Source organism: Centruroides sculpturatus, unplaced genomic scaffold, assembly GCF_000671375.1.
Source record: "Centruroides sculpturatus isolate CEXI.00-Female unplaced genomic scaffold, Cexi_2.0 scaffold1184, whole genome shotgun sequence".
Lineage (NCBI taxonomy): Eukaryota > Metazoa > Arthropoda > Arachnida > Scorpiones > Buthidae > Centruroides > Centruroides sculpturatus.
The window spans coordinates 25,448-35,981 of NW_019385675.1; positions in this window are offsets into that span (position 1 = coordinate 25,448).

Below are 10,534 nucleotides of genomic sequence, written 5' to 3' on the forward strand. Positions count from 1 at the left end.
TAAATTATTAACTTTTTAACTTTATAATACTTTTTATAAATTTGTGTACATAAAACGCATTTTCTCGATAAAAATTTCTTTTCCCTTTTATATCTTAACCTATTTTTCAGTTATTTTTTTTAAGGAGTGAGGTATTTTTAAACTAGTAATTGGAAATCAGAAAAAGTTAATAATAGTGGTATAAAGTTCTGTAAGAAGGTTCAATAATCGAAATAAAATTTTAATAGATAAAAATAAGACTGCTCTTCCTTTTTGATCAAGTCGTGCAGCCAAGCCATTACCAATTGGATCAAATAGTTTACGGTCAAGTGGAACATTTTGCTGTTTTTTTTGGTGTCTTCTTTGGTGGATGTAAAACCAAGTCGTTCAACTGAAGACTCTATACTTATTTGCCATATACATGTATGAATTTATTTCATGTTATATCGCTTGTAATATTTTATATTGGAGGCGGGATGAGCGAGACACTAAAACACATCAATCCTTGAGTTTGAGATGGTTCGGTTCGGGAGAAAACTCATTTTTTTTTGAAATTTGAATGTAAACCAAAGTACGGATTTGGTTTGATGGGACAGCACAACTCATAGGCAATCTGCCAAAAATGTCTCCCCGAAGGACTTTTAGGAGAAAGTGGTTTCTATTCACGAGTTAGACACGTGAAAATCTGGAAAACTTCATACGGTTAGACCGTTGTTGAGGCGCAAACCCAGTGGTATTATCCATTCGGTACTGGTGGACAAACCAAAGTACGAAGAACCGTGGACTATGTATACATGAAAAATACAATGCATACGTTATATACATTTTTTTACGTTCACACGTTACATGTTTTGCATATGTTACAATTTTTAGGTTTATTTTTAAAAGTTCTTTAACTATTAACTCCTTCCTGTGAAAAGTAAGAGGACCTTTCTTCCAAATGCATCAAGAGGACGGCCGGACGAGACATCATATCCCAAACAGATCAGATAAAAATTTTTGGGGCTTCTGACATGGGTTGTCAGAATGTCACTAACTCGTTCAGTGAATGGTCTCGCCAAAACGTATTATTAAACGCTAACGATCACTGCATTAGGAACACCACGCTAGCACCAACTCGGGAGTTTACCATTACCAAGATGGTGCTGCCATGGTGTTCCTAATTAAGGGATGTCCTGTAATTGTCACATCACAATTCGCTCCAGTCATGACGTGTTGATCTGTCATTCGCATAGTAGAAAACAATACGTGCCATTCATGGAAAAACGGGGCAACTTGAGTGACTTTGAGCGCGGACAGATCGTTGGGGCTCGGAGGATAAGTTCTAATATTTCCGAAACAGCTGCAATTGCACCCGTCGGTTGTTATCGTACCACGGTGTCCAGCGCGTACCACGACTGGATGAATCGTGTAGAAACATCCATCATATCACACAGCCAGGCCTGCAACGTATGATTGATCCCAGAGGTGAGAGTCGCGTGTCAAGATTAATATCTGAACAAACACGTGTCACAGTGGAACAGTTTACCGGCCATCACGATAGTGGACAAGTCAGACGTGTTTCGACAACGATCATGAGACGTACTTTGTGTCGACTGGGGCTCAATAGATGTCGATCTGCAGGAGCGCATCTGTTGCCCACGCCTCATCGCAAACAACGCCTCCCATGTGCGTCATTGGTCCTCGGACATGGTAATCTGGAATGATGAGTTCCGTTTCAGCATAACCGAATCTGGAGTAAACAGCATATAGCCGCATCCAATTGTGTACATGATGGCGGTATATTAGTTTAGAAAGTGTTCTCTTAGCTAAGCCTAAATCCATTAATCGTCATTCCAAAATCCTTTAATAATGAACGATATAGGGACTTATTAGCATAGAGCACAAGCGCAGATATGTTTCCTGACAACGATGCCATATTTCAACAAAACGCACGATTGGAGGAACACAACAGCGAATTCCATACACTGTCCCCATACTCACGGACTGCAACCCTATTGAACATGTTTGGGATATGCTGGAACGTGTGGCATAATTGCGAAATGTGCATCAACTGACAAAACTGTTCGAGCAGGCATGGGTGCAGTTAAGATTAGAAATAACGTTGATTTGTTGAATTTGTAATGTGTGATACACTAGTACACAGCATCTGATGGTCAGATGGCTGCTCTGAGAACCCGAGATTTTATCAGAACGGGTCGAAAAACCTCAGAGATTTTTTGAGGGTGATCCATCCTGATTATGTAGGGTCCCGTCCGTCACCACTCGGCCGCTCCGTTATGGGTCTGGGTGAAAGCATAATGGGCTTACTTAAAAACCCTCTTAGAGAATCAAAAATTAGGAAATATACGGCATTTGTTGGGAGTGCAATCGCGATCCTGGCGTTCGGAGGATTTCGGAATTGATATTTTAAAGGTCGAGGGAGTTGTCAGATAGAGGAGAGGTCGTGTGTCATATCTCCAGTAGAGTTGGATTTAATGACGATTTTACTCATTATTAGCATTTACAATTTTATATATACAGTAGACCCCTATAACGCGAGTTCCTATAACGTAGATTCCTATAACGCGGCGAAAAAACTGCGACAATATTCGTATAAAGACGCTAAAAGGGACGGGTAAAACGCGGTAAAACGTCATCGCCAACTCGTCATCGCAGACGAGCAGCCGAACTACTTTCCGCCGTCCAGCGCCACGCTACGGAGAGTTTAGGCGGGTAAATTGAGTTTACTATCGTCTGTACAGTATTATATATAAATTAGGTACTGTATATATAATTATATATTAACTTAATTTATTTTAACTTTATTATAATTATATATATACTTTCCGCCGTCTAGCGCCACGCTACGGAGAGTTTAGGCGAGTAAGTTGTTTACTATCGTCTGTACAGTATGTAAATTAGGTACCGTAAGTCTAATACAGTACTGTAATTTTGCATTTCTTGTGAAAGAAACATTTCTTATTCAACGGCCATAAAAATTATTTATATTAATGATGTCTCCAAAGTTCAACGAAGTTTTCGCAGAAAAATAACATCAGAAATCGCGGCCGCAGTTTGTTGCGCTGGTCCGCGACGAAAACAAGCTTTTAAGTAATGGCGACGTCGAACGGTGCACACTCGGTAAATAATCCTACAATTTTTTGTTTATAACGTAGTTTATACGGATTATTCCCAAAAAATTATACGTATTTTGGAAATGTTGCGTCGAATTAGTCAAGAATCGATTAATTTTATGGAAGAAAACCTTTCAAACAGCCGTAGTCCGTAAACTTGACACGTGTCGGGCTGCGATTGACTCATGTATTTAAGGATTCCTACAACACAAAATTCGTATAACGAGGAACGTATCTCCGCGTTATAGGGGTCTACTGTATATCTATCTCATCCCTACCCTCAAAATTAAGCTTTCGACTATTTTGTAATAATTAAGAATATAAGTTTTTTAGTAAAATATCGTTACAGATGGCGCACATGCAGTTTTAAATGTTGCCGGAAAAGTTAAGCAACTCGTTGCTGCATTTTTTCAATGTGTGAGTATATTGATTTATTAGTTTCAGATACTGGCATATAGTGACACACTCAAGATTTAATCTTAGAGGAGCCGAGTGAAACTGATTTTTAATGCGACTTCAATAAAATTCCCATCTTAAGCGACCGCTAATTCATAATTAATTTAATTAATATAGAAATAGAACACACCACACAATATAAATAAAAAATGAATTTTAATTATGAAAATATTATTGGAAAATATACTAGTGTTTCTTTTCCGTTTACTTTTGGGAAGTGACAGGGTCCGTTTGACCATCCCCCTGGTTTTGCCACTGATGGTACGAGGGCGATCAGAAACTGGGGAAATGTCTTCTGGGAAGTCTTTTAAGTGAAACTTGGCTGTATTCTGGCGTTAACGACGTGAAAGAAACCCCAAAAATCTTCATGAGCCAGCCTATCAGCCTATCAGCACGAACCCGAACCGACTTTATTTTTTGATGACGCTATGTCTGGTCTCTAAAATCGCACTGCTGTCGTCAACGGCTGCACACCGTAGAGGTATGGAGGAGTAGATGTAAGGAGTTGCAATTTGACTTAGAGTATTTGGTGCCCAAATCATTCGTACATAAAATAAACCAGACTTGTAAGTAGTCAGGGGAACGAGAAAATACAAAATGCCGAGACTGTTTCTACAAACAGGCGCGAGTACGAGATTTGCACATGCGTTGTTCGCGCTCTCCGAGACATAGTCTCGTCCCAAGAATGGTTTTGCTGTTTTACTTGTTTTAAACTTTCCGCCCTGTGGGCACTAACAGAGTCTCTTTTAGCAAGCCCATTATGGGTTTGGTCATGCCCACAATGGGATGACCAAACCCATGTGTTGAGTGGTGAGGGACAGGGCCTGACATATCTAGACCGACCACCCCCGAGTAATTCCTTGAGGAATTTTTGTTCTGTTCAGATTCGATCCCGGTTTCCCCAGAACGATAAGCTGCCACCTTGACCACTCAGCCAGCGTCTCAACCGAGCCTGCTATCAGTGTTTAGGGATTGAATTCGCTCAGCCAATGATGCAATATGAATGTAGGATGAAGAACGATACACCGATTGATTTCACGTGGAACTTTTTTGCAGCAGTCTCAACTGGGATTCGATTCCGGATCTTTCATGGCAGCAGTCTGGAACTCTACCATTCAGTCGCCTGGCCGGCTTTTAATGTGAGAGAAAAAGAATGTCTTTGAAATTGATTCTCGAAAGCTTCGTAGTGTTACTAAAACAAGAACGTGAATTGCATAGATAATAGTAAACAGCTTAAGTTTGGCACTTTGGAGCCATGTCGTATCTTTATCAAAGATCAACTCTCAAAGTAAAGATTTGATTTTCATTTCGGGTGCCATAATCTTTACTTGGCGCAATACTTTTTATATCGCGAATGTTTTTCTTTGGATATCAATTGTTTTTGACTAATTTGATTAATTTTATCACTTTTTCTTTTGGTTCCGAGTTAGTTGACTATTTATTATTGCTTCTATAATAAAATTTGTTTTTTATTGACTGTTTTAAACCAATGAAAAAATAAAATAAAATAAAACCAACATTGGAGAACTATCTCCATGTAGTGTGTTCTGATAGGAAAAAGGAAGTTCAAGCGAAGAGATGTGTATTTAATTCTTCACATTTCACTCAATGTTGTTAATATAATCTGTAATAAGTGACGTTGATACACATTATCTTAAATAATAATATGCTATAAAACATTAAGAGATGGAATTCTAAAAAGAATTTCCGGCGATTCTTCAAAATACAGAACATTTTTTCCAGGAAATCCTGGAATACGGGATATTTCAGCGTTCTGACAAAAACTGCCTGAACAACGGGAGGGACAGGAGGTCAAAATACGGGACAACTGGCCACTTTATATGGATTTTGTGTGTTTGGGTAAATTGCATAACGTGAAAGGGTGATATTATTCAACTTATATATTAATAATTTTCTTTATGTGCAGTACTATAACACATTCCTATTTCTTAATATGTTCGATATGTTGAAATTGTACGAAGACATGTAAATTTTAAATTATGCCATTCAGATTTGTTTTGCACCGTACGTTATAAGATGGAGTCGTGCAAACTTCATTGTAAACGATTTCAAAAATCTTTTGTCATAAGAAGGGTTTTAGATAAAGTTTGAGAGATATATATATAGAGGGTTGTCTTTAGCCGTAACAATATAAGGTTATTCAATCCGACTGAATGAATATGCTTATTTTGATGAAAGAAAAAAACTCGACAATGGTTATTGTAAATGTACTTTTATCTATTATTAATTATGTTATAACGAGGACTTGCCGTACAGTTTATAAAAGACTGATGTTTATTTATGAAATGCAATTAAGTGCCTGTTAGTGGAAAGATTGCATTGATTTGTCTGGAGTGCGTAATGTTTTTCTTTATTGATAAAGGGTTTTGCAATTAAGTTTGTCGATTAGTCTAGTAAATTCAATTCTCTGGTATAAGTCTTACATTTATAATATAGGGCTGAGATCTGGAATCAAACTTTTATAAACGTTATTTAAGTAAGTTACGTATTTTATCTCATTTGATTAAAGTCAGTCTCGTTTCAGAAATTTAGTTTAATTTTCTAAGATTTTAAATCCAGTCTGTAGTTATAAACACGCGGAGCGCTAATAGTGCATTAAGATTAAGGTAATACAACAGTGGCGTGCCGTGACATTTGACGATAGGGAAGCTGTGTTTCTGCAAGAAGCCGACATCCAGGGGCAATCAGTCAATTGCGCGTCAATGATAGTCTTAGTGTCCATTCGTATCGTTTATTTGATAAGCCAGTAAAAACCGTAGACTTCTCTAAATGCATTTTTAATATCACAATTACATTCCGAATCTCTAGCCACGATATAAGGGCTACAATTAAAAATAAAATAATAAAAACTTACTTGGTGAAATTAAATGTGTGGTGGATGTACTGGTGTGAAATGTTAACGCGGACAGGTAAACACATAGACGTTTTACCAATTAAACGAGTTTAATTTCGCTCTGAATTTGAAATATATATACANGATTCAAAATTATACGCTATTCTTTACTCGATTGTGATCTCAGTTTGCGTTGTATTGGCGTAGTATCTAGTAGAAAAGGCGACTGTTTTTAATTAAATAAAAATAAAATGAAGCTAGATCGATCTATTAAAGTATATTTTAATATAAGGATCGATCAGTTTAACTTTATTTCTATTGTTATCCACCCGTTTCGGGTTGGAATTGAAGAGTAGTGACCATTGAGTCCTTTGAAGAATCCATTTCTGGTAACAATTGTCTGTTTCAATCTGGAATTAAGTGACAGAAACTAACACTAAAGTTAAACACATATTAATTATAGTTCTATTTATACTTTAATACATCAACTTAGCGTCATTTTTATTTAAGTTTGTCGTGTTATTAATTTATTTCGATATTATTACTCTTGTTATACATTGTTACTCTTGATCAAGTTTTAAAAATTTAATAAATTATTAACTTTTTAACTTTATAATACTTTTTATAAATTTGTGTACATAAAACGCATTTTCTCGATAAAAATTTCTTTTCCCTTTTATATCTTAACCTATTTTTCAGTTATTTTTTTTAAGGAGTGAGGTATTTTTAAACTAGTAATTGGAAATCAGAAAAAGTTAATAATAGTGGTATAAGGTTCTGTAAGAAGGTTCAATAATCGAAATAAAATTTTAATAGATAAAAATAAGACTGCTCTTCCTTTTTGATCAAGTCGTGCAGCCAAGCCATTACCAATTGGATCAAATAGTTTACGGTCAAGTGGAACATTTTGCTGTTTTTTTTTTTTGGTGTCTTCTTTGGTGGATGTAAAACCAAGTCGTTCAACTGAAGACTCTATACTTATTTGCCATATACATGTATGAATTTATTTCATGTTATATCGCTTGTAATATTTTATATTGGAGGCGGGATGAGCGAGACACTAAAACACATCAATCCTTGAGTTTGAGATGGTTCGGTTCGGGAGAAAACTCATTTTTTTTTGAAATTTGAATGTAAACCAAAGTACGGATTTGGTTTGATGGGACAGCACAACTCATAGGCAATCTGCCAAAAATGTCTCCCCGAAGGACTTTTAGGAGAAAGTGGTTTCTATNAAAAAATTTCTCTTTATTACAATAATACGAAAAAATCAGTCTCCACTGTACTCGGCTAGAGATTGTTTAAGTAAAATTTCGGCTCTTTCATCAGGGTTTTGTTTATGTCCCAAATTCCCTAATCGCTTAATTATTTAATTACTTCTTAAGTAGAAGTAAATCGAAACCAGTTACTTTCTACTCGAATATTTGTAGTCTCAAGAAAAGTGAAAAGACAAATTTTTATGACAACGGATACATAAATCGTAAATTTAAGGAAAATAAAGTCTAGAGCTTTTTCTGTATCATGTGCATCTCTCTCATTCATTAAATTTAGTTGTAAATGATGCTGTCAAAGTAATAGTTAAGTTTTTAACATTATACAAGAATTGTACACGTTTTTTCTACATTCCCTTAAAGATGGGACAGTACAGCGCTTCCACTCCGTCACTAATATTCGAATATACAATAGCGATCTTATCTTTTTTTCACGTATAGTATAGAAATTTGTAATAAGATACATAATGCGGTTATAATAAAATATTGTGCGATTATTTTCGTATAATTAAAATTAATATGTATTTATTTTTTAGAAAATACAAGGGAAGCGGCGCATCCACCGCTTCCAATGACGGCACACCACTGTAATACTATGAATGGATTTATAATTCGTTAGAAAATTAACTATATGCAAACACTTCAACTCAGCCTATATTGTCGGTACCAACTTAGCTGCTGGATAATTCGTAAATGGCAAATTGATGCAGTAATGTCTTATGTAAAACCTGCCCCAGTCACGAAGAGATACGAATGTATTTAGGCAAAGGACACTCCTTAGAAATATTTAAAAGTACATAAACTTAGATACTGAAAGTTTCCTTGAGCATCTATGCACTTTTGTGTACGCGTAATCACTTCCAGACTGAATTTGCCTAAAATATTAATGTCAATAGCTTCAATGCTTCCGAGAATGTTTTCCCTCAGTTTGCATATAATATAGGGATTAGTTTTGTAATTTCAAGTTTCAAATATTCCCAATAAAGCTTACTTCATTAATGTTTCATAAAAATTTCCTGTAAAATTTATATTACTGTTTCATCATCTCAGTCGAGCCGATTTTAAGTGTGACACACTGTTCTAATTCCAACCAATAATCAATGCGTCTGGACTAAATTCGATCCTGAATGTTAATTACATTGCAGAAAAGCTGTCTGCTTCACTGCAATATGAAGAAAGTTGTTTTCTCAAGTTTTAATGCTTAAAGAATACTTACGCGTATGTTTTTTTTTTTTTAAATTAGTAACATGCTAATTCAAGTTTTAAAAAAAAATTTCTTAATCTTAAAACTAAAAGATGTTCCACAAAGTATAATTATAGCTCTTACCTTTGTTGTATTATAGATTAAATCAATAAATTTTTCTAATCCTCTTACGTATCCAAGCTGTATGAAACTAAATCAAATTAGTAGCATTAAGTTAGAAAAAAGAAATTTATTCCGAAGCACTATCTGACACACCGGAAATCGAAATTACCATGGTAACGATTTTTCACCCCTATATAGTTATTACCATAGCAACCACTTTTTTGTTATTTAAAAAACTAATATACACACATTATTAAATGCAAAACAGATGACTTCCAAACTTTATTGATCAAATTTTCTACACAAATTATATCAGAACAAATATACTGCGTGTATATATATAGATATATTATATATCTCAAAGTTTTGTTTACAAATTACATCTTCACAAATTCACAGTTTGGACATGACCTTTGTCCTGATCTGGATTAATAATATCTTAAAAGAAATCTATTTTAGTAATTTTTTTATTTTATTAAATTCTAAACTATTAAAACAGAACTATCAGATAACTATGGAATATTACAAAGCCTTTCTTTGAAGAAAGATATAAAATTATTGTTCAAATGGCATTTGTTATATATTTTTTCTTCTCACAATAATTAATCCAATTCATTACAATCAAAATGTTTTACAGGATTAAATAAAGTTATAAAAAAAAACAAAAGGATATTGGCAATGTTCTGAACAAGGAAAATATATATATTAACCTCTTTATTTGTGCCACAGATTATTTGATGAAATCTTTCAAAGCAGAAGATTTTCCACACACTCATGCACACACAATTTTAATAAATGAGACTTCTATATAATTTATATATTATATATATTTTTATATAAATATATGTAGTAAGAAAGTAAATAATTTTTATTTTTTGGGGTCTCTNAGAATCGTAAAAAATTTCGTAATTTTTATACATTTATAATTACATTTATATACAAATTTCAATACAATTTATTTAAAGTTAGGCACTATATAGCAACTTTATGAAAATATTAAAGAAGAATAACTGAAGTTAATTTTTCCTTTAAAAATCTTTTGCAGAGAAAGACAAATCAAAGAATAGTGGCTGTAGAGAGGAATGGAGATCATGTTTACAATATGGAATGGGTAAATACATATAACATGTAATATTAGATATACAAGTTTTATAATTGAGATTGGAAACTTGGAATAGCAACCATGAAGATATGAAAATTAATCTAAATCTGATATACATACATATAAATACTTAAAAAAGAACAAGGAAAAAATAAAGATTCAAATCCTTCCCAATATTAAAAATACATCTAAGTATATAATCTGACATATATATATATGTATATGTGATATGATGTATTGAAATTTAAGCAAATATACATATATATAAATTTTTAAATCATTTTACTCTCCTATTTTTCATTTTGGAGATAAGAAGAGTGCATTAACTATAATTTTATCAGTTTAAATATGTGGTGGAAAACTATTGAAATATATATATATATTTTTTTTATAATCAAGTGAAAGATATTACTTTAAGACTGTTAAAATTGAATTCGAAGATTCTATTTG